The sequence below is a fragment of the Schistocerca nitens genome, chromosome 2 (assembly GCF_023898315.1).
Source record: "Schistocerca nitens isolate TAMUIC-IGC-003100 chromosome 2, iqSchNite1.1, whole genome shotgun sequence".
Lineage (NCBI taxonomy): Eukaryota > Metazoa > Arthropoda > Insecta > Orthoptera > Acrididae > Schistocerca > Schistocerca nitens.
Window position 1 is genome coordinate 591,600,002 of NC_064615.1, and position 26,936 is coordinate 591,626,937.

Here is a 26,936-nt window from a genome sequence, read left to right on the forward strand (position 1 = left end):
TACTTTCATTCTATTATGTCATAAGGAATCATATTCTGGGGTAACTGGTCAAGCCGAGCAAAACGTTTTAGCGTGCAAAAGCTAGTAATAAGAATCATTTGTGGTGTAAATCCAAGAACATCATGTAGAAACCGGTTCAAGTAACTTTGCATTCTAACCACTGCTTCTCAGTATATTTATTCCTTAACGAAAGTTATTGCAAGTAATATATCTCTATTTCCAACCAATATCTCAATATATACGAGGATTGGAACTTAAATAGTGGCAACTATTTATTCACAACCGATACAAAAGAGTTACATGTTTGCACCTGTTACTGTTCTTCAAAGTAGTCACCAGCGTTGTGTAGAACCCGTTTCCAGCGATGTGGACGGCGTAGTACACCGTTAGCAGAGCCTGTTCTGTTGATGGTGCGAATGGAACGGTCTACTGCCTGTCGAATCTCTGGAACAGTTCTGAAGCGAATACCACGAAGCCAAAACTGAAACGCTACTCCAGCGAATGGCGTCATTATGGGTCGTCCCGAAAGTCGAAAGTGCGTCGGAGCCCCAGTATGGTGAAAGTTATGGTCATTCTCGTTTACGACTGTGATGGTATTATCCTAACGCATTACGTTCCTACACGGCAGACCGTCAATGTACAGTCTTACTGCTCGGTTTTGGAGCATCAACTGCGACCATCTTTGCGAAAGAAGCGGCGACCCTTTCTGCGCAATCCACCCATCATTTTGCACAACAATGCGCGGGCGCATACAGCACAAGCTGTGCCTGCACTGTTCGGTCGATTGGGACTGGAAAGTACTGTACCATCCACCATACTCCCCGGACTTAAGTCCTTGTGACTTTGATTTGATTCCGAAGATGAATGAACCACTTCGTGGCATTCGTTTCGGAACTGTTCCAGAGATTCGACAGGCAGTAGACCGCTCCATTCGCACCATCAACAGAACAGGCTCTGCTGACGGAATACTACGCCTTCCACATCTCTGGCAAAGGGTTCTACATAACGCTGGTGACTACTTTGAAGGACAGTAACGGGTGCAAACATGTAACTCTTTTGTATAGGTTGTGAATAAATAGTTGCCACTATTTAAGTTCCAACCCTCGTAGTATCAATACTAGGAATAAGAACAGTCTACGTAAAGACCTAAAATCATTTACCTTCGCCCAAAAAGGGATCCAGTACTCAGGAAGATACATTTTCAATAAACTGCCAACAGCCATTAAAATTTGGTTTCAGATAAAGTACGGTTTAAACGGAATTTGAAAGATATTTTTATAGGAAACTCCTTCTACTCTATAGATGAATATCTTAACAGTGACTGTTAGACCAACTTAAGTGCCGGCCGATGCGGCCGAGCGGTTCTAGGCGCTTCAGTCCGGAACCGCGCGACCGCTACGGTCGCAGGTTCGAATCCTGCCTCGGGCATGGATGTGTGTGATGTCCTTAGGTTAGTTAGGTTTAAGTAGTTCTAAGTTCTAGGGGACTGATGACCTCAGATGTTAAGTCCCATAGAACTCAGAGCCATTTTTCGAACCAGCTTAAGTAAAAATGTGTGTTACATTTAAGTTCTGACAGCACTTGGTCACAACAGTCACGATTAGGTATTTTGTGTGTGATAAATTTATTAAAAGTGCATAACAATGTTTCCGTCTAACGGTGTATTAATTCTGTAAATATTAGCAGTTCCAGTTTTCTGTAATGTATTCACCTATTTTGACAATCTCCTGACAAATGATGAGGGTGGTAAATATTATATTAAACTGACATGTTCTACACCCGCGGGAATCATCTCATTTTTCGGTCTAAGGAACTAAAACTGAATCTAATGTAAACGGGTCAACGTATAGAACTTTTTCGTAACAATTATTTTTCAGCATTACTAATACCTTTACAATATTTTCAGACTGTTTCTGAGTCCCCGATACCCGGTGCCTCTCCTAGAAGACATCTGCCGAAACACAGGGAAAAATGCACCTGACCTAACTCATAGTGAAAAACGACGTAAGTGAAGGTACAAGATAACAGAAGCAGAATAGTCCCTGTAAACACGGGACGTTTGCGCGATAACTATGAATGTGTGGTTACAAGACGCCAATGACATCGTATAAAATATTGTGCTCGTTAGTAGAAATGAGAACGAAACGTCATCTCGATTAAGTCACCAGGTAACTGGACTCAAATTTTACCCGTAGCCTGCCTTAGCGAAAAATACGCTACTTAAGCACGTTACACGCTACAACTTCCTGTACACTCGCACCTGTTAAAGAAGATGTTCAACGAGTTGCCCTCGCATCTGGATGAAATACTTCACTCGCCTCATAGTGAGTTACAAACTCTTTCCAACATCCTCGGATAATCTTGTAAATATTGACGAGACTGTTCAATTCGCTGCACCAGTTCTTCAATAGTGTTAACGAAAGTGCTGTACACTTCGCTATCGAGATTAGGTAAGACAGAAAATTCCAGCGTATGGGGACCAGGAGATCTTGGAGGACAAAGTCTAGATCAAGAATGACCTATCCATCCTGGCGCTTTAGATGCTGTCTTCCATAAGCAGTAAACGGTGTCGGTGCTTCATCGTGCATGTTTCATATTCCCCAACCGGGTGATGAATTTAATTCGAGCCCAATAATATAGTGCCTTAATCGAAAAACTTACGTTTGAAATACATTTGAACCAACTATGGCAACACTACAGAGTGAAGTAAGTGACAGCTCGCAGCAACCACAGATTTGCAATTGACGTCCAAATGGCTCTTTTGCGGAATGATTTTTATTGGTACCTCTTTTACTTTTGGTAGCGTATACTTTAATTCATGATTGGGCAATAGTGTCATTCATCTAAACAGTTCACCTCAGATATTCAGAGAGCTATGTAAGATGTACAGTCGGATGTCAGAAGTCGTGGGATACCTCCTAATATTGTGTCGGACCTCCTTTTAACCCGGCGTGGTGCAGCAGCTCGGCGTGGCAGGGACTGCACGAGTCGTTGGAAGTCGCCTGCAGGAATATTGAGCCGTGCTGTCTCTACATCTTCATCTACATCCGTACTCCGCAAACCACCTGACGATGTGTGGCAGAGTGTACCTTGAGTACCTCTATCGGTTCTCCCTTCTATTCCAGTCTCGTATTGTTCGTGGAAAGAAAGATTGTCGGTATGCCTCTGTGTGGGCTCTAATCTCTCTGATTTTATCCTCGTGGTCTCTTCGCGAGGTATACGTAGGAGGGAGCAATATACTGCTTGACTCCTCGGTGAAGGTATTTTCTCGAAACTTCAGCTACAGCCGCCTATAATCGCGACATTGTTGCCGGTGCAGGATTTTGGGTACGAACGGACCTTTCGATTACGGCCCATAAATGATCGATGGGATTCATATCGGGCGATCTGCGTGGTAAAACCATTTGTTCGAATTGCCCGGAATGTTCTTCAGTCCAATCACGAACAATTGCCTATGTGCATAACGCTAGCCCATGACTTTTGTCACCTCAGTGTGGTTCTGCTTTCATTCAAATGAAGTGTGAAAAAAAACCGTCCATTAGATGACGTATATTCTTTTCTCATTGCTACATTAATTACACAGATATCAGTAGCAGCTTCGCTTGTTCAAATGGAACTATAACAATTTCTGCTGGCGATAGTGTAGGTCTAGAAGAGATGAATTCAACGAAGTTTCTTTCTTCAAAATATAATTAGTAGTTTCGGATAAATTACAGTAGCTATAACTTACGGTTTGTTTGTTCTGATCGTGAAACCGATTGCTGTCTTAAGCGTAAGTTCGTGATTTTATGCTCACATAAGGAAGTACATCACGACGAATAGGCTGGAAACAATGATTTCCACCGTCGCGATACAGGTATAAAGGGGGCACAAAGGATGTGTAGCTATCATTCTGCCTGTGTCGTTCATGTGTCTTAGTTTGAAAAAATAAATGTGTTTGCAAACCAAGAGAAACTAGATTGCTGCCTCCGCTCGGAGAATGCAGAAGGAACGCCAAGAGAATGGCTGAGTTGCCCTCTCAAAAGTATCCTACCAGACGATGTACGACAAGGATGACTTTCCAATGAATGCACAAAACATTGTAATTGGGAAGGTTTTGCAATACTACGCCAGAGTGCAAGGCGCAAGCCTGCAACGAACGGAGCGAATGAAATGGGTAATCTCGCAGCTGTTGCTCATAATACACATATTATCTCCAGAGAAACTGCAAGTGTCTCTTGAATAAGGCAGCCTGGCGTTGTTCGCTTGTTGCTCGCGAACAGCAATTAACCAGCGGGATTGCAAAAGACGATTGGTATTCTGTCCCTCGGCTCTGATGCGACATCAGAACAGTAGGTTTTCTCTTCAAAAATTTATCTTCAGCGAAGAAGATGATTTCGAAATATGGGTTCCGACGATCCAGGAGGATTTAAAAAATGGCATTGCAGCAGTATGTGCAATGATATCGAGAGAATCTCTCTTCAGTTTGTCCAGAAGCATTTGCACCAGCGACCGAAAACGAATACTGCAGTACACATTCGACATTGCAAACACTTGATTATATTAATGGAATTTTAAGAAGTGTTCATGGCTACACGACTTTGTGATTTCCTTTTTGTTGCTGTTGTTGATGAAATTTTCCATTGTAAGTGTGTTTCTTTACATTAAACTCATGAAGTGAAACTATTATTTAATCATCTATCTTCATCAATTCCCTGTTGTATAAATTAATTCAACTTTTTAGGTGCGTCTTTCTTTCAAGACTCTGTTAGAAACAGGAGCATAACTGTTACCGTGGTTAACTTGTATATCATTCTTAGGCGATACGTTCTTTGCCCTCCAGCTGATGTGTCGGTCCAACCACGTACAAAAGTGTAACTAGTATCAGTTTTAAATTAAACGCTTCCCCACCGTTTAGTTGTTTTTTTTTTTTTTTTTTTTTTTTTTTTAATAGACTCTCTTAGTTGCGATAACCTGGAGCGTCCAATCAGCTTGATGTGACACGAACTTCCGCATAAGATAGCAATCGGTTTGATGTTCAGAATAGTCTAATTCAAAGTTCTAAATACTACAGTTTCTCCGATGTTAAAAAGAGTGAAACACTGTTGAAATTGTCTTTTTTAGAACTACGCTACTAGCAACCGAAATAACTACGCTTCTAGTTGAAAACTCTAAGCTGATACCAGTATCTCTACTCGATATAGCTATGAAAAGTGAATATATCGGTACGTTATTTAGTGAGGACGGTTTCGCAATCCATTTTGGCGAACGCAGAATTACGATATCTTAAACGGTTCAGGGAGCATGTCTGGTGAATAACTTAACTAAATCACCCTTTATGCATGTTAGTCACAAATATCTCTGGGGTTTCAGAAGACGACAGCATGGAAACTTCAAAACAATCAGAAAATAGATATACCGGGAGATCAAAAAGTCAGTATAAATTTGAAAACTGAATAAATCACGGAATAATGTAGATAGAGAGGTACAAATTGACACACATGCTTGGAATGACATGGGGTTTTATTAGAACAAAAAAAAAATACAAACGTTCAAAAAATGTCCGACATATGGCGCTTCATCTGATCAGAATAGCAATAATTAGCATAACAAAGTAAGACAAAGCAAAGATGATGTTCTTTACAGGAAATGCTCAATATGTCCACCATCATTCCTCAACAATAGCTGCAGCCGAGGAATAATGTTGTGAACAGCACTGTAAAGCATGTCCGGAGTTATGGTGAGGCATTGGCGTCGGATGTTGTCTTTCAGTATCCCTAGAGATGTCGGTCGATCACGATAAGCTTGCGACTTCAGGTAACCACAAAGCCAATAATCTGGGACCTGGCGACCTGGGAGCCAAACATGACGAAAGTGGCGGCTGAGCACACGATCATCACCAAACGACGCGCGCAAGGGATCTTTCACGCGTCTAGCAATACTTTTTTTTTGTTCTAATAAAACCCCATGTCATGTGTGTCAATTTTTACCTCTCTATCTACATTATTCCGTGGTTTATTAAGTTTTCAAATTTATACTGACTTTTTGATCACCCGGTATATCAGTGCATTGAGAATCTCGACAAGTTTTCAGTTCACATTACAGGTGCTCAACATGGGCACCGTTTATGACGCAGGAAACGTCAGCAAGATAGTCAGACGATTGCCACACACATCTCATCACATCATGGTCAATGTCAGCGAGAGCATTAATTTCCTTCCTTGTTCTTGCAACTCTTCCATATTAAGTGGTAGTGGAGACAGGAACATCCAATCGCTGACATAACCCCATAGGAAGAAATCACATGGAGTTAAGGTTTTCAAAACAGCCACTTAGTATTTTTATTTACTGCTTCCGCTCTTCCGATAAACTAGAGCATCGTCAGAAAGTACACTGTAAAAGATACAAATTGAAACAATAATTACTTGACATAAAACTTACACTGATGTTGTGTAAAGTACGTATTCTATTTCCAGAGCGGTGATATACGTTTAAAGATGGCTGACAGCACTGAAGATTAAACTGGCTCTACTATAGTCCTTATACTTGCGTTTGAAGTACAGTAGTAAATCATGACATTGACAACGCCAAGAATTAAACTGACTGTACAACGGTACTTGTGACGTCCATAGTATAGTGTGTCTGAAGATATTTACAACTACAGAAAACGAAATTTACATTTTAATCGCCTCTTTTACTGGCGTGTGTATAGACATCTAAGAGCCGTACATATCTGCTTATCTTTCAAAATACATCTGTAAAAATTACAATGTCTCTCAAAATATATTAGAAAAATACATATTTAAAAATGTCTTTACACACATGCATTCAAAATTACTATTTTTTAAAATATTTCTGTTAGGATAATACGGTAGATATTATGTGTTTTGGTTGCTTATCTACAGCACTTCATCAAATTTACTGGAAGAACCCTTGTAAATTAAATTCGTTTTGTTCGTGTAATAAATTTTGTGAGCTTTTCTTATTTTCTACGAAAATTTCAAATTCTTCTAAAACGTTTAACAAAGTGCCTTTATCTGCGCTGTGGATAATTTTCATGCCATCTTGAATCACAATGCCTGCTCTTGATAGAGTTCAATCTAGTGACTGTTCGGCGACAGAACAAGAGGAGAGTCATGGACGGGAAGCACATTCACATGAACAGTGAGGTAGTTCGGCATTGAGAAAATTACGAATCATTCAAAAAAGTGTAGTAGAGCACGTCTTGTTACAAAATGAAGACTCAACTGTCTTGCGCTATTGCGGAATAAACCAATGCTGCAGCACTTACAGGTGCACAAAACCAGTCACTGCTTTCTCCGCAAAGAGGAATGGCTCCAAACTTTACGAGAGGACATGGCGCAAAAGACGTTAACTTTAAGTGAATCACGAATGTGTTCCACAATCTCGTGTTGGTGCTCTGTGCACCAAACACTCACGTTACGACGATTCACTTCTCCATACACATGAAACGCCGCTTCGTCATCGAAAACCATCAGCCTTCTTCCAGTAGCCGCTGCAACTCAACGTAAAAGTCAGTACAAGGCTTATTCTTTCGAGTAGTCAGTGGATATAACAGCTGCGACCGCAATTGTTTTACACCCAAGCGTTTACATAGAATGTTCCAGACAGTTGACTGCGGTATCTGCAGATCTCTGCTCGCACGTCGATTTCTGACTAATGATTCCCACACAATCTCCACCAAATCTGCTCATGGTGATGGCCGGCCTGTTATCTTCGTACCGAATAATCAGCCGATCTCTAGGATGTGTTGTGCCACCTAAGCATTGTTTGGCCTCTTGGCGCGTTTACCTGATAATTGGTACGAAATCATCGCTGAAGCGTCACAAGTAGCGAATTCAAGAACACAAAACTGACACATCACCCCAGCATACACCATGTTCTGACGCACCTCCCCCTATTGGTAGACTGTGTAGCTACCCCACGGCGCGTATTACGAACTGAAACTTGGAGAGCTGCTCTATCCATTTACATCTGTCGTTTATCCTGAATGTCTTATATTATTGACGTAGTCGTCTTCTCAAACACTGGAGGTACTTGCGAATAACGTAAGTGTCTCAATTACTCCATAGGTCAAATTTAAAAAAAAAAAAAAAAAAAAAAAAAAAAAAGGTTCAAATTGCTCTGAGCACTATGGGACTTAACTTCTGAGGTCATCAGTTCCCTAGAACTTCGAACTACTTTAACCTAACTAACCTAAGGACATCACACACATCCATGCCCGAGGCAGGATTCGAATCTGCGACCGTAGCGGTCGCGCGGTTCCAGACTGTAGCGCCTAGAACCACTCGGCCACCCCATCAGATTTCATATTTGCAATTTGGATTATGTTTTGTTATCACGAACCACCGCTTAGTGCTTCCAGTTCCTTCGGCGCATGAAAGGAAGTAAGATTTCAGCTGACGTATGAACTGCATCGTTCAAGTGAAATACGCAACTTTTGGATGGGAAGCTCACCAGGAGAATACTCGGAGTAAATGGAACAAAATTATAGAAAATAAAACGCCGCTCTGTTCAAAGGGTTATACTGAAGTATTACACCCCAAGATTGTTACATGAGTGCGTATTTATCTCGAAAACGAGACATAACTTCTCGCCTTCGGCATCATCAAGCACTACACAATTTCCTGATTGTTCCGTCCTTAAAAGTTCTTGCTAGTTATCTGTTCCTCGGTCGTCCATCGTTCCTTTTTTTGGGCTTCGGACTGTAGCTCGGCATACTGTTTGGAATCCTGACCACATCCATTCCGGACACGCATCTTTTTTATCTTTAGGCTACTTACTGTTCATTAGTCACGACTCTCCAATGCCTAATTTAAACAATTGGTTCTGAAATGTTTTTGTTGATTTTCAACATTTGAACATACAGTTGTAGACACACTTTCACAAATACAGCTGCGTGTGAAGTTCCTGGACCGTACAATAGATAGATGCCACTGTTACAAGACAGTGTCTCTGGGCTGTCACGAGTTGAAGAAACAAAAGCACACCTGAGCTGTATTTTGAACATTAAACACTAGAAGACGGTTCCACGCGAAGTATGTTGCTTGGAATTCCACTGACTGTATCCGACATAGTTTCGTCAATTGTTTACGCACTTGAACAGAGTAAATCATAGAACGCAATGTCTCTAACGTTGTGGTCGTCGACGAGATGTCAAACCCTCGTCAGGTATTCCTGCCGGAAAGGTAATATTAGCTGTCTCATCAAAAAATTGGACACAATACGACGACTGATTGATAGCGATGCGATTCCGGTTACATGGATAATGCATGTTAAGCAAAAGTTCAATGAAAGACATATCCGCGTAGCTGTGTTTTGTTATTTACACCCCGTAGATGTAACCGAGAGGGAGTCTGTGTTCATAGCACACTGGTATAAGTCTCAGAGTTTCTGCAAGCTCGCATACGTAAGGCGATACGCGGCCTTGTAACACATTACGCGTGCCTTACGCACGGCCGTATCAGCTACGTCATCTGCTCTTTGTCCCCGTGACGTCACGCGCCACTGGCACTCTCAGTCCCAAAGACTTGGCTCCTGTCAACATCCGCGAGCTCAAGAGCCCCCGAGCGAGAGTGCTTGGTTACGTCAAGCGACTGCGCTGTTTCTAGTGGAACACACCTATCAGAACCCTAAAAAATGTTCTCGTTCTGCGTAAAGTCGCGCATGACTAGGGAAAACGCATTATTTGCAGTTTTAGTAAGGGTAAAATAACAAATGCACAATATTGCAGGACAACATCCCTGACGTCCGTCTACGCTATAACATTCAGACAATCTTGGCGGAAAAAAAAAACTTTTCAACAAGACATAGCACATGTTTAGAGAAAACACGAGACATTTTTCAGCTAATAGGTCCTTTTGAAGAGGTAACTTCTGTCTTCGTAAACTTCTAAAAGACATTCAGCCTTCAGTCAAAACAATGTTTTTTATTTAAAACAGAGAGCATTTTGCCTGCTGGATCTCCATTTTCATGTGCTTAGCATATTATGTTGTATGGTTGTCCTGACAATTTTCATAGAAAAACTTGACTTTGGCATACGTGTATGTACATTCTTAAAATCATTTGCATGCTGCCGGCCGCGGTGGTCTAGCGGTTCTAGGCGCTCAGTCCGGAACCGCGCGACTGCTACGGTCGCAGGTTCGAATCCTGCCTCGGGCATGGATGTGTGTGATGTCCTTAGATTAGTTAGGTTTAAGTAGTTCTAAGTTCTAGGGGACTGATAACCACAGATGTTAAGTCCCATAGTGCTCAGAGCCATTTGAACCATTTGCATGCTATTACGGAATATACCACTTTATCTATCTAGATGATTTGGAAACAGGTTCAGGTAATCCGAAACTAATCATCAAATAAATAAGAAAACAGAATCTAGCAACTATGGCTGTTTTCATATCAAACTGGTTAACACTAGTCGCTGTCCGATTATTAACCCAGTATGCTGGAAATCCATTTCCTTCTGAGGCTATTCTTGCATAACTGTCTCCATTGGCTGTATTAAGTACATCTATTTTAGTCTGCCGACGAAACAAATATGTCCAAAGTAAAACTATTGTCAAAAATAACTAACTTCTTCGGTTAGCTGCTCTAAAAACATTGTTTAACCTTTTTCATGCATATGCAGGTTAAAAAATATAATCATGTCAAAAATAGCTGTATGCTATAATAATGCACGAGCGGTTTTGAAAGACTGCTTCTCTATAGATTTCAGAGATGATCTGTAAGCTGAAAATGGTTTTAACTGTTCGATTAATGACTTTTTTGTGACTAATAAATCTGTCAAATTACTAGAGAAAACTATGTCTGTTGAAACTGATTCGCTAATTTAGAAAATTTTCCGAGAACTTTTCTTTGTATGAAACTATTTCAACTTGTTCTGATAGCTATAGTTTTTTCCCTTTCGTTTATGTCTGAAGTGCTGTGAGGCTGTTTTCGCTTCGTTTAGTAGACTGTTTGTCTGTTACGGTATATATGTAAGTAGGCTGTTTAGGTTTTTTTATTGGTAACGCCACCTCTGTATGAAAATCACTGGCTGTGCTGTGTGCAGTCTGTGGCTGCTTTGCATTGTTGTAATACTCAACCATTGTAGTGTTAGGCAGCTGGCTGTGAACAGCGCGTAGCGCTGGGCAGTTGGAGGTGAGCCGCCAGCAGTGGTGGATGTGGGGAGAGAGATGGCGGAGTTTTGTAATTTGTCATGATATCAAGGTAAATACATTGTTGGTTCTCTATTAATATCTTTTATTTGCTAACTATCCCTATGAGTAGTTAGTGCCTTCCATAGTTCGAATTTTTATTTAGCTGGCAGTAGTGGCGCTCGCTGTATTGCAGTAGCTTGAGCAGCGAAGATTTTTGTGAGGTAAGTGATTTGTGAAAGAGATAGTTTAATGTTAGTCAGGGCCATTCTCTTGTAGAGAATTTTGAAAGTCAGATTGCGTTGCGCTAACAAAATATTGTGTGTTGAAAGTCAGATTGCGTTGCGCTAAAAATATTGAGCGTCAGTATAAGCACAGTCATGTAAAATTATTCAAAGGGGAAGTTTCATATGTCGACCCTTAGCCTAGGATACCTCACTGGAATCTTCTGATTTTTTTCTTGTAGTTTGTGTAATTAGTGTAGCTTTTGTTTATTGCTAGCGCGTAATTGTAGAGAAAATCTCCTTTGTAGTTGTGGTTTTTCATTGGCAGCTGCAATTAACTAGATATTATTTTCAGTGTTATGTTAATGTGTTCTCTTATTTTTGCTCTTCAAATTGTGTTTTTTCTGTGTTGTCGTGTGAAATACTGTGACAATAATGGCGTGTGAAAAGCGTAACACTAGGCTCCAAAGTAAATTGAGAAACGACAGCGAAGACGAAAGCAGTATGTTAGCGCCGCAGAGTAATGAATTAACTAATGTTAAAAGTAGTAATTTGGTAATTGCGCATAGGGAGATGGAGCGGGTTGCAAACAATGGTGTAGACAGCGAAACAATTAGAGAACAGGGAAGCATTATCGATCGATCGGTCGGCAATAGCTCGGCTCAGGAATCCGAAATGACACGAGACGATCTCACAAATACTGTAGATTCAGGTTTTGGATCCTCACCGTTTTCTCAAATAAGTCAAGACACATTTTCTGCTTGTCAAAATGTGAATGTTGCCGGTGAAAATGCACTGCCAAAAAGCATAGAGAAACAGATTCCAGACACTAATACATTATTATTGCAATTAATGCAACAAATGGAACAAAATCAGAGAGAAATGAAACAAATGGGACAAAATCTTCAAAAGTTAGACACAATGGAACAAAATCTTCAAAAGTTAGACACAGTGGAACAAAATCTTAAAAAGTTAGATACCACACTTGAACAAACACGTGAGGATTTAACTAATGAGTTACATCACATTGAATCGAAATGTCAAAAAGTCTGTAATGACGTAAAAACACAAATTTGTGAACATTTCCAACCTATTTTTTCGCGGCATGAAAATGCACTACAGAATCACGAAGCAGCCATAAAAGAACTGCAAACTACTGTTCATGAAAATCATGAGACCTTGCAAGCTAAATTTGACTCAGTTGCATCTACCGATTCGGTTACGCAACTTGCAAAAACCCAGGAAAACTTAAAAGACACAGCAGAAAAACACACTGAGGAAATAAGTACATTATCGGATAAAGTAGCCGAACTTTCAGATCAGTTCACTAACTTATCTACGAGGGTAGATGATGATCTGAATGACACAACACCTGTAGCCTTCACTGACACAGAAGAGTATGAACAAATTAGAAAATTCAAACAAAATCAAAATCAAATTAATACGCAACACCAAAGAGAAATCCGCGAAGTACAAGATCAGCTGACACAGGTAATACAAGAATGACGTATTTCAGAGGACACTCGCGCCCCAATACGGGAAGAGGGACGTAGAAATACGGAACAGCCACAAAATAATAACTCAGGGCACTTCGGAAATTATGAAAGAAATTGGCAAGGTACACCGAATTTTGAGATGGAACCGCCGACACGACGTAACAATGACCGGTATGCTACTCGCCGACACGATGATTTTGACTATAAGCTGTTCATTACTACACGTAAATTTAAAACATTTAAGAATTCTGCCAACGACATTCATCCACAAGCGTGGCTCCATCAATTCTCTCATTGTTTTCCTCCCAACTGGTCATTGGAGCACAGGTTAGAATTTATGTGTGGCTACTTAGAGAATGAACCAGCTGTAAGAATGCGATCGGTCATTCACGATTGCCACAGTGAAGGAGAATTTTACCATGCCTTCCTCTCCGCATACTGGTCTCAAGCCACACAAGACCGAGTAAAACATGGCATCATAATGATGAAACATTTCGAACAATCTGAATTCTCCAGTCTTGTGAAATATTTTGAAGACATGTTGCATAAGAATCAGTATCTTTCAAACCCATACAGCCCTTCAGAACTCATCCGCATTTGCTTAATCAAATTACCTGAACATTTAAGACATATTATTTTGGCAGGACGTTGCAAAGACGACATTGAAGCTTTTCAGGGACTGTTACAAGAACTGGAAATTGACACTGACAATCGCGGAACGCAGGAGCACAACAATTACAGATTACATCCGTCGCAATTACGCGATGAAAGAAATAATAACTGGACGCGACAAGGCTATTCTCACAACACAAATCGTGACCGAAACAGACACCACCCGTATAACAACCGTTGGCAGAGTAGTAATAATTACAGGGAAAGATCACCTCTCCGCGGTAATGACTATGACAGAGACAATCATAGAAACAGACAATATGGGAACCAAAACAATTATTATTATCAAGGGTGGCAGAATGACTTCAGACGCGACGGTTCGACGCGCAGTTGCGATTCCGGGAGAGATTCTCCACCACATGACCGACAAACAAGAAACTATGTAAACTACCGACATAACGACAGACCTGAATTGCATCAGAACTGGCGGGATTCTAACAGAGCTGGGCCCTCTCGGCAAGGCGAATTTGTGGAGGTTCGGTCTCCGAATCCCATTAGCGACGCGCGCCAGTGGAGAGACAGACAATGACCCGCACCGCAGGCAGACACCTGCGCCGGCTGGCTCCGAGAAAAATAACATAGCGCTAACCTTGAGAAAAAAAATTCCAGTATTCTTTACCGACGTATACTACTTGACAATTGCGTTAAAGTTGAAACTCTGCATACTAGGAAGAGCAAAGGTTTACACCACATTTCACACGTAAAACCGTTTATTGAGAGATAATGTGCTTTTTTAACTTGAGATTTTAATGCAACATTTTGGTTTATTTGAAAATACATTCTGAAATTAAAGTGCTTTCTGTGAGATACCAGATGACACAGAGGTTAGTTTATGTGACAGCTACACGATGTTATCACGACGCTACTAATGAGTGACAGTTTACAATGTTGCTTTTGCGGTGTATCTGTTTTATATCTGCACAGTTTTTCTGAATTCTTCTGGAAAGAAAAACATGTTTTAGTAGTAACTTTTGTGGTATAGCAACAATGAGACAGCCTTTTTCGTGGCACAACAATACGTTACAGCACAGTACTTTCTTCATCACAACAATAAGCATAACTAAGATATCTATACGCAAAGCATTTCACTTTTGTGTATCATCAGGTAAGTACATTGACTTCTGCAGAACTTAGCTTTCGGAGGACGATAACTACGAGACTTCCACAGAGATTATCTTACAACATGACGCACAGTTTAGCGCTACAGGACACGTATTTGAGTGATTAATTTTGTACTTAAAACATTTATTTTTAAAGATTTTTGAATTACAAAGAAAGTTTTCTGAGATATATTTCACTCCATTGCTGTAATCTGTAACACCTAAGGGTATAATTACATTAATCCTCAGGGGGGTACACGCCTACTTTCTGTACCATGTGTTTGGCACGCACAAGGAGCCCTAGCTAATATGGTATTTGCTTATACAACTTTACACATCGGTACCATATTCCTCTAACACATAATTACACAGCTATCTGATTATTTGACAGAGATAAACATTTTTTTTTACTACATCAGTGACACATGTTTACGCAATTACACAGTTGGGTAACTTCACACTTATGAAACTGTATTTTGTCTGTACTTTGTAAACTGTTCATATTTTTTCAGAACCATTGTGATACTATGAGAGCTTTGAATGATATATTTGGTATGGGATCATGATTTTAAAGTACGTTTGAGGTAGATGACACTACTGAAATGAGCAGAGAATTTTTTTTAAAGTTTTGATATTATTGGAGGAAGCTACGACGATTTTGAGATTTGACTGAGGTGTTATGATGTTATTTTTACGACGACGATGTGTATTATGCTGCTGAGGTATGTTTATGGTCAAGAAGCTGATGCTGTATGAGGAATTTGATTATGCTACGTATTTCATGTAATGAAATATTAAAGAAGCATCGACGAATTTGTATATGTGTAATAAGGTAAGGAGTAATGAGTAGCGGTTAGGAACTCTGCCTTGTGAAGACGTATGTTGGAAACCGAGAATCGTACTTTTAGAATTATGAAATGTGTGTAAATCCGTGAATGTATCACAATGCTGACGAATATTTTTTTTGGACACTTATATTTATAGGATTTTGTTTCTACAGATTTGCAACGCTAATTCTTGATCTGTGAAATATTTTTATATGAGACTGTCGCTGTAGCGAAAACTGCTGTCGTAAATATTTCGTTAAGAAAGGTAAGTGACCTTGATGTAATGCGTTGTGGCACGCAGCTGGGCCAGCCGCCCGGAGAAAAAGCCATTAGGTGGAGAAAAAAAGAGGCCATTAACCTCGCTTCTGACATTCCCTTGTAGAAAGCATCGTAAAAACGACACGGTCGAACTTGAAAACATATGATTACACTGGATGCCTAATGAAATGACGAGAAATATTTTTATGTCTATACACCTGATTATGACTACTGACTCTCTAGTTGAGAGATTTTTCTACTAACTTATGAAATACCTCATGACTACTGAATGATATTTTTATGCTTTGCTTTGTACATAGTTGCTTATTTCATTTGATATCTAGTTTCTAGCTGCACTGCAGCATTGGTAAAAATAAAATTTTATAGATGTATTAATGTAAATATTTTCTGTCTACAGATCGAGTAAATAATAATTTTTTCAAAAAAATGAGGGAGCACAAAAAAAAGGGCATCTACCTTCACAGGAACTGCATACATAATTTTCTTTCTAGTACTTGGTAATCTTTTCTAGAATTAGTTTTTGTGGTGCACCACTTTAATTACTTAGACATTAAGATGTGATTATACATTTCCCTTATCTGCATTGTTGTCTTTACTGTAATATTTTTCTGCTTGAGCGTTGTCATGTTTAGATATAATTTATTGCTTTTGCTTCTGCTGTTTGCCAGGCATAATGTTACTGAATTTGACTTTGTATTACGCTGTTAAGCCAGTTTTACTAATGATTATTTTATTGTTTGCTGCGCATTGCCTCATATTAGTTGTAATGTTGAATTGCTTGGTAATTTAGATTTACTGTAGCTTGCTTTGCCAGTTTGAAATTTTTGTCATTGATGTTGATTGTTTTATGTGATGCTGCATTGCCTCGTCCCTTGGTATATATATCTGAGCTCAGTAGATTTAAGTTAGCTTAAGAGGGGGTAGACTATATAAGAAACTAACTATGATGAATTGGAAGCAATGCATTGACAAGGTATATAAAAAAAAGATTTGGGCCTAAATGAGTATTGTACAATGAGCCATATTTATTTTGAAAGACTTATGGTTGGAATACAGAAAAGAGGTACAGATAGGACTTTTTGGGAATAATGATGAACACAGGGAGATCTCCAAGAACAAAAAAGGTTTTGTTCGCACAATACTGCAGTACCAAAAGTTACGCTGAAAACGAACCCTATCCATTCCTTTTGTGTCAGCCCTCTATGTGTTTGTGTACCCTTGTGTATTTGTGTTTTTCCTGTCTTTATGTGTTTAGCTGATTAGAGCTATGTTGTAGAATTTTTCTAATACTATGTTATTTACTTGGTAAATTCTGTTTTGTTGCTCATATGTGGAGGTGATGTTTCAAAAGTTATTCTGATCTTTATGTAAGTACTTATGTCATTATTTTTGTAACACTGATGTATATGTTTATTTCTATTCTTTGGTAAAGCCCCTATTACTACGAATGTTATCTGTACTATTATGTTTTTAATGATGTATTTTGTACCTTTGTAATTGTATTCTTATGTTATAAAATTGTAATTGACACCGGGTCATCAAATTAAGTACCTTGTAAGTTACATTTCACTGCACACGTTTCTATTGGTCATAGTATATGGACAATATGTGAGAAGTAGGGAGTGATAGTGTTTGCATGTGATTTAATGATTCAGCAAGGGACTGGATAACAGCATTGCTGGTTCTGAGGACAATTCCAAAAACTTTGTGAGTGCACAAGTGGTGGTTATGGACTTGCTACATTATCCGCAAGACTCTTCGATGGTGATTGTGCACCTGCACAGTCACAACAGATGGTTGCTGGCCATCTCTACAAGGACTACAGTGGGTCTGCACCTCTGGTGGCCCACCAGTACAGTCACTTCTACAAGGACTACAGTGGGTCTGCACCTCTGGTGGCCCACCAATACCATTATTTCTACAAGGACTACAGTGGGTCTACATCTTCGATGATCCATCAATACCATTATTTCTACAAGGACTGCAGTGGGTCTGCGCCTCTGGTGGCCCACCAATACCATAATCTCTACCAGGACTACAGTGGGTCTGCTCTGTGATGACCTACCAAACGATATTCTTCAAAACTTCGATAGACTACGCTGTGGGTTTGCTCTGTTGTGGCCCATTACGTGTCAGCATGTCAAGAGTCAGCACTGTCTTTCCGTTGGAAGGACAACGATACTTCTTCAAGACTGCATGGAAATCCACTACGTCTATGTGCATTTTCTTTTACTGCTCAGACTTTGAGAAAAACACTGCAATGTGATGAATGATCAGGACTGTCTTTATGGACTGTGAGAAAATTTTAGCTTTTGACCAACATTGTATCAATAAGTGTGTGCATTTGATTTCTTAGTTATTGTAATTATGAAAAATTTTTAACAAATATGTATTGGCCAGTGCCCAAAAAAATTTGTAAAATTTTTTGTGGGTAGCATGGGGGCTATGTAAGTAGGCTGTTTAGGTTTTTTTATTGGTAACGCCACCTCTGTATGAAAATCACTGGCTGTGCTGTGTGCAGTCTGTGGCTGCTTTGCATTGTTGTAATACTCAACCATTGTAGTGTTAGGCAGCTGGCTGTGAACAGCGCGTAGCGCTGGGCAGTTGGAGGTGAGCCGCCAGCAGTGGTGGATGTGGGGAGAGAGATGGCGGAGTTTTGTAATTTGTCATGATATCAAGGTAAATACATTGTTGGTTCTCTATTAATATCTTTTATTTGCTAACTATCCCTATGAGTAGTTAGTGCCTTCCATAGTTCGAATTTTTATTTAGCTGGCAGTAGTGGCGCTCGCTGTATTGCAGTAGCTTGAGCAGCGAAGATTTTTGTGAGGTAAGTGATTTGTGAAAGAGATAGTTTAATGTTAGTCAGGGCCATTCTCTTGTAGAGAATTTTGAAAGTCAGATTGCGTTGCGCTAACAAAATATTGTGTGTTGAAAGTCAGATTGCGTTGCGCTAAAAATATTGAGCGTCAGTATAAGCACAGTCATGTAAAATTATTCAAAGGGGAAGTTTCATATATAGTTAGCAATTGTGGGTTTTCCATAGTTGTTATAAAGCTGTGATGAAGAAAAGTAACTAAAATATGCATATCAGTTAATGTCGGCTAACAAATTTGAAAAATAAATAAATAAATAAGTAGTCTTCAGAGCCACAATGATAAGCACCACGCTGGTACTTCCAGCATTCGTTTCTTGACTGACACACACATTTAATCGGAAATGATGATTGATGAGCTTTTAGGCTCGAGAATGAGCATCATGAACTGTTGTTACATACCCAGCCGTAAAACGAATGCAGTGAAGCAGCGCCCAGAGTATACGAGATCCGGAAGAAGGAATCAGAGTAGTAGTGAGAATATTCACGAGAGAGTGAATACTAGATTCGTTCGTTTATCTCATTCGCATCTGCGTTTCGACTGTGCACAACTTCTGCATTTTGCGAGGGTTAGGTAACAATCTCTGTGTTTACCATACAGATGGGACTGATACGGTGAATTTTATAAACAGCAAACAATCTTGATCATGGTAAAAAAAAAAAAATCATCTGCTATGTCCGGATAAGATCATCTTCAGATCTGAAACAGAGGAGGGCGGTTGCTATCGTCGGTGTGACCTGGTGCACATCGTTAAAGGGGTAAAACATCTTATTTGGATTGCTTTTTCTTCATACGATCACAAAACATTATCGCTGTTATCTCGTCCGACTAAGCTCCGTCTTTCTGTCACGGATTTATGAATCACTTATGTTGATATGTGTTGCGCCAAGAAGTAAGTCAATTATCATCTTGTGCTGATGAATAGTTTTGCTTAAAAGGCATTTTAAAATGGTGTTTTGTGTGTCTGGATAGCCATATTCCGCAGTAGCTGTTACATATATGTTATGGTTTGGTTTTTTTTCTGTCTTGTGTGTATCGCAGTGTAAGAGTGTATTACACCAGTAAATATAGCAATTTGATTCTTATAGATTAACATCAGTTTTTGTTTATGAATGTGGTATACAATTGAAGGGATCAGCAGAAGAGAGTGGTAATCCACAAGAGCTTATTTAGAATAGCAATACATGCGGAATTAATTGTTATTAGCGTGCGGTGCATTCGAATATTCAACAGATAAGCTGATCACACTAAATTGAAAGCAAGGCTTCGCGTTCCGACCCAGTCGGGCCAGTGGGGACCGACAGACCACCACGTCAACCTTTGCCAATAGTGGTGTGGAGGGGCGTGGGGAAGTAAGTCCTCAGCTAGCCTCACGAGGGCGAGTGCACCCTGCGCCAGTCATCCCACAGTGGAAAAATCCCTGGCAGTATAGAGAATCGAACCCACGTCCTCCACATGGCAGCCAGACACGTTGACCACTGAGCTCCGGAGGCGGACTTATTAAACTGAGGATTAGCCCTCACTCCCGCCAGGCGTTTATTAATCCTTGATACATGTCTCCATGTTGACAGGTTTTCCCCTCGATGCTCCTAGTAATCGAAACAACTTTCTTTCACTTTCGCTTTTAGGAACCCGGTATTATTTTTGCCACCCCTCTCCCCTCCCACTTGCCATTACATTTTGCTGCTGACACATCTCCAATTTTCACTCAAATACGAGGGTTGGAACTTAAATAGTGGCAACTATTTATTCACAACCGATACAAAGAGTTACATGTTTGCACCTCTTACTGTCCTTCAAAGTAGTCACCAGCGTTATGTAGAACCCTTTGCCAGAGATGTGGAAGGCGTAGTATTCCGTCAGCAGAGCCTGTTCTGTTGATGGTGCGAATGGAGCGGTCTACTGCCTGTCGAATCTCTGGAACAGTTCCGAAACGAATGCCACGAAGTGGTTCATTCATCTTCGGAATCAAATCAAAGTCACAAGGACTTAAGTGCGGGGAGTATGGTGGATGGCACAGTACTTCCCAGTCCCATCGACCGAACATAGCAGCCACAGCTTGCGCTGTATCCGACCGCGTATTGTCGTGCAAAATGATGGGTGGGTTGCGCAGAAAGTGTCGCCGGTTCTTTCGCAAAGCTGATCGCAGGTGATGCTCTAAAAACGAGCAGTAATACTGTGCATTGACCGTCTGCCGTGGAAGAACGTAATGCGTTAGAATAACACCATCACAGTCGTACATGAGAATCACCATAACTTTAGACCGCTCCATTCGCACCATCAACAGAACAGGCTCTGCTAACGGTATACTACGCCTTCCACGTCGCTTGCAACGGTTTCTACACAACCCTGGTGACTACTTTGAAGGATAGTAGCAGGTGCAAACATGTAACTCTTTTGTATCGGTTGTGTGTAAATAGTTGCCACTATTTAAGTTCCAACCCTCGTACACACACACACACACACACACACACACACACACACACACACACACACACATACACCACTTCTCTCTCTGTCTCTCTCTCCATCTCTCTCTGTCTTTCACAAAATGGTTCAAATGGCTCTGAGCACTATGGCACTTAACATCTATGGTCATTAGTCCCCTAGAACTTAGAACTACTTAAACCTAACTAACCTAAGGGCATCACACAACACCCAGCCATCACGAGGCAGTGAAAATCCCCGATCCCGCCGGGAATCGAACCCGGGAACCCGGGCGTGGGAAGCGAGAACGCTACCGAACGACCACGAGATGCGGGCTCTCTCTTTCACAAACATTAATACAAAAATACACTTAAAACCTTCGAGGCCGCGGTAGTACTCACAGTACACACGAAAAACAAGTGCAACAAAAATACAGGGCAGAATGCAAAATACGTCAATCCACGTGAAGAGAAGTACGAAGAATCGCAAATGCAATAAAAGAAAAAAGGTTCCTGAGAGCTGTAAAATATGGAAAGACATAAAAAGAAGTAATGAAAGTCTTCAGTACATGAGCAAAGAACTGTTTTTAATGTATGAGAGTCAAAATGTGGAAACTGTTATACATGCTGTATTTACAGTACCACCGCTGATGATTCTTTGTCAATAAAATCTAAATGTGTCTTGTGTAACTCTCTTAAATTATAGCACGCGTACGGCAGAAAACATCAGACCATATTCATTGAGTGTATTTGGTATACTGAAGAAGATCAACGCTCCATAACTGAAACCATCAAGCTTCTGCACCGTACAGTGCACCTTTTCGTTAAGACATTTGAATATGATCATCGTTGTGCCCCATCCATATACTGCTCATTGCTGAGCAGATAGGTCTACATCAACGACATGCGTGTTCCGGCAAGGTGTTGATGAAAATCTGTGGTCGCATATATTTTATGTTGCCTTGTACAGTAGGTCGTTCGTGGAGAAGGTTCCATTGGCGAGTTTTGACAATACATGTACAGAGACCGATTTTATGTAAACGTCACGAGAATGTTGTTTATTTCAACTAGAAGTATTTGCCTTTTGTAACTGACTCTGTACTGTATAGGAGCAGTGAAAGGATGTTATAAAGATAAACAAAATTTTGAGAAAAACGGCTGGCGCGTGGAAAGTTCGGTCATTGATTAGTTTTTTGTGCAAACATGACAGACGCGTTAGTTTGACTTCAAATTTACAGGAAAGATAATTAATAGAACGGTAAGTGGGCGCCTACCACGATTTGACTGAAATAAAAAAACGCGGCCAATTCTTCCTGGAAAAAAATCATCATGGGTGATGGGTGACGAGACGTGGTGTTGCCAAGACGCACCTACCACAAAACGACAAAGTGCTCAATTGGTCTCTGATGGACCGCGTAGGCCGAAGAAGGTGCGAATGTGACGCACGAGTTGAACAACATCCCACAGAAGGACTTTTCTGACAGTTTCACACGGTTGTATGGATGTTCTGTGCTTTGTATTCAAGTGATGGGGGCATTAAAATCGTCATATTAACTTTTCTCTATTTTTTATTAGACCAGTCTTGCTACTTTTTGGACCGACGCAGTATTATTCGGCTTCGGGACTTAAATATTAATTTGGCCTAATAGATCCATTTATCTGACACCTATACAGAATCACTGTTGCCAGATGAGGAAGTGACTTCTACCAACTTCAGACGTGTGGCATCTGAACCGCTATTGCAGTACCTGTGGCTGGGAGGAAGGAAGATTAGGTTTAACGTCCCGTCGACATCGAGGTCATTAGAGACGGAGCACAAGCTCGGATTGTGGCATGGACGGGGACGGAAATTGGCTGTGCTCCTTCAGAAGGACCATCCCGGCATCTGGGTGGAGCAATTTAGAGAAATCAGTATTGTACAAATCAGTATTGTACAAAATACGTTATATTACAATCGTCTCAAGGAAGGAAGCAGTTTTTACACAGATTTAGACGAACCCAATGGCAGCCGCACACATAATATGACATAAATCCAGATGATAATCGTCTCTTCACCTAGCCAACTCAGTCAGGTCTGATGAGGTACAGTGGACGGACGTGGTAAAGGTCCTTCTCAGTTCTGGCAGCGCCTCTGGAAAGAGGAGGCCGTAACAACAAGCATGCTTCATCTCTTTATACTGATTCGGATTGCCAATCCATCAAGTTGCTCAGTAATGACTGCAAAATTCTTGTAAAATGCCTACCTCTTTTGGAACCATTAAACTCTATCTTTTACATCAGCTGTGTGCAAGTTGCAAATAACCTTTCGCTCCCTGCATTTAATCCCTACTACCTCAAGAATTTCAAAGAGTTTTTCCAATTAACATTGTCAGAGGTTTTCTACAAATCTATAAATGATATAAACGCAGGATTTTCCCTTTTTTCAACCTATCTTCTAAGATAAGTCGTAGCATCAGTATTGCCTCGCGCATTCCTACATTTCTCCGAAACAAACGGATCTTCCCCGAGGTCGATTTCTTCCAGTTTTTCCAGTCTTCTGTAAAGAGAATTCGCGTCAATAATTTGCAACCGTGACCTATTACACTCATGTTTGGTAGCATTCGTACCTGCAGCACCTCCCCTCTGTGGAATTGCAATTATACATTGTTCTTGAAGTCTGAGGGTACGTCATCTGTCATCTGTCTGATATATCATGTACAGTAGATGTAATAGTTTTGCCAAGGTTCTCAATAATTCCATTGCGAAGGACTTGTTTTCACTTAAGTCTTTCAGTGCTCTGTTAAAGCCTTTTATATTTTCCCTAGTCATGCATGCTTCCACGCCCTCGAATTTGTCTTCTAGCCATTCATACTTTTGTGTCTTGCACTTTCTATCAGTCTCATTTTTTGACGTTTGTATTCCTTTTCGCCTGCTTCATTTGCTGCGTTTTTATATTTTCTCCAAATTATCACCTATGATACCGAAGGAGTTCTATTAGGCATCATCTCTCTACCAATTTGAACCTCCGTTATCTTCACGATTCCATCTCTCAAAGGCACCCATTCATCTTATGCTGTATTCCTTCCCCCTGTTTCAGTCAATCGTTGCCTAATACTACCTCTGAAACTCTAAACAATCTCTGGTTCTTACAACTTATCCGCGCACCATCTTCTTAATGCTCTATCTTTCTGCAGTCTCTCCAGTTTTAATCTGCAGTTTATAGGTAATAAATTATGGCCAGTGTCCACATGTGCCCCTGGAAATGTCTTTTGGCTTAAAATATGGTTTCGGAATCTCTGGCTTACATTATGTAATCTGTTTAAAACCATCCTGGGGCTCGAGATTTCTTCCACGCATGCACCCTTCTTTCATGATTTTTAAGTCAAATATAAACGATTATTAAACCGTGTTCTGTACAATTCTGCCAGGCGGCTTCCTTTTTAATTCTTTTCCCGCAGTCCACGTTCTCCTACTACTTTTCCTTCTCTTCCTTTTCCTACTATCTAATTCCAATCCCTCTTACAATCAGCTTTTCATTTCTCTTAACTATCTTAATGATTTCTTTTATCTTATTATACATTTTTTAAATTTCTTCATCAACTGCGGCGCTACGTGGCACGTAAACTTGTACTATTATGTTGGTTTTTAGCTTCGCGTCTGTCTTGGCTACGATAATGAGTTTACTTTGCTGTCCACAGAAGCTTAGCCATGTTCCTGTTTTCTTATTCATTAGTGGACCTACTCTTGCATTACCCCTATTTAATTTTATATTTACAAGCCTGTAGTGACCTGACCAGAAGTTTCTATCACTGCACGTCACTAACTCCCATTACGTCTAACTTCAACCTATCCCTATCCGTGTTTAAATTCCCTAGCGTATCTACTCGATTAAGGGATTTAAAATTCGAACTTCCGACCCGCAGAATGCCAGTTGCTTTTTCTGACTGAGACTTCCTCTTGAGTAGCCCGCTCCCGGAGGTCCGATTGGAGGAGTATTTTACTTCCGGAATATTTTACCTAAGAGGATGTCGTGATAATTTAACAATACTGTAGAGCTGCATGCCCTATACGATGCAAACTCTATAATAGATCCCTTGTTGACTTTACACACACAATTTGACAAACCGCAGACCACGTTGCATGATCACTCTGATCAGTCTGCATGATCAGTCTTCATCACTCTGTTACCTATAATCAGTTTTCTGCAAGGCTCTACAGAGATATGTTAACATGCGTATGGCAAAGATCCGGCTGTATAGTTGATATTTCTGATGCATCTTTGGTCATGTGATCGCTGTGGCTTTTAGTATTGGACTATTTCACTACGGGTACTCCGAAAATGACGTAGCACGTCCACATGTACCATAGTTAAGTGTGCATTCTATTCCATTTCACTGTGTTTTAATCACTAAATTGAAACTACAAATTATTCGATGAATAAAGGAGGATCTACCACAACACAGCGACCTCTGTTCTGAGAAATACTTCTTTGAAGTATAGCATGTGTTAACATACAAGATGAAGAAAAACAACCGAATAATAAGGTCAGAAAACGCAGTGTTGTGGAACTACATGAAACAACAACTAGTCAGCGACGAGAGAGCGCAAGTTCGTGTGTTTAAAATGCATAGCTCCAGCTAACAACTGTTATGGTAAATAATGTAGTTACTAATTAAGTTAGCCGAAGCTAACTGTTCCAGATGATCAGTCAAAGCCAAGAAAACTTTATCTGCTATCGACGGCTATCTGCGTTGGTCGCGAATTTTCTGTGATGTTGACGATGAATCCGGTACGGTACAGCTGACGGGAACACCTGTAGTGGAGCACAACAATTGTTGCACGATACTGTAGCTACTTATTCGGATAAAACCACATTGCTGAGACACATCCAAATACGTTTGCTTTCTGGACAAGCTGAGCTCGTCGCTGACTGGCTGTCGTTTTATGGCCGCAGATCCACAGCGGTGCGTTTTCGTCCTATGTTCATGTGGAAAATTTTGCGCTATTAGACGTCCTCTATTGTGCTCTGACCTTGTTATCAGTTTGCTTTTATCCGCCGTGTGTACTATTTCAGCCATATGTTTAGCTTTTTGCCAAATACATACATATTTACGACTTCTGTGAGTCCACTGATTATAATTCTGTGTTGCACAGCTGTGTGTGCTTTCGTTTCCAGCGCGTTGTGCTTCTCAAGCTTTAGACAGTGATTTTAAACAGCGGGCCGGAGTGGCCGAGCGGTTCTAGGCTCTACAGTCTGTAACCGAGCGACCGCTACGGCCGCAGGTTCGAATCCTGCCTCGGGCATGGATGTGTGTGATGTCCTTAGCTTAGTTTGGTTTAATTAGTTCTAAGTTCTAAGCGACTGATGACCTCAGAAGTTAAGTCGCATGGCGCTCAGAGCCATTTGAACCATTTTGATTTTAAACAAATACTGAGTTTTAGAAGTAAATAATTTTGGTAGGTAGTAGAATATGCTGCAACCTACAAAGAATAAATAGTCATTTTTACAGTAACGGTATTTACTGGCCCTCAAATATTGTTGTATCTGGCCACATTTAAAGTCAACAAGAAGGTAAGGAAAGTAAAAGGACTGACTCTCGAGGTTCCAGAAGCGCAATGTCTGTCGCAGAATGCAATCAGTCGGCAGCTCATGGTCTAGTGGCTAGCATTGCTTTCTCTGGATCATGGGGTCCCGGGTTCGATTCCCTGTCCGTTCGGGGCTTTTCTCCGCCCGGGGACTGGGTGTTTGTGTTGTCCTCATCATCTCATCATCATCTGGGAAGTGACGATATTGGAACTGGAAAGATTGGGAATTTGTATGGTGCCATGATGTTGAGTGCCCCACAAGCCATAATCATCATCATCATCAGGGTGCGATCAGTGAAACTTGATGGTAACGTGGCTAAGTTCAGAGCTTTCCACACG

General features: G+C 40.6%; 1 protein-coding gene across 2 annotated transcripts in view; it reads right to left on the reverse strand.

Annotated features, from left to right (window-relative positions):
- The window catches only part of LOC126236655 (SET domain-containing protein SmydA-8), a 319,934-nt gene that overhangs the window by 115,403 nt on the left and 177,595 nt on the right, over positions 1 to 26,936 (reverse strand). The window lies entirely within an intron of this gene.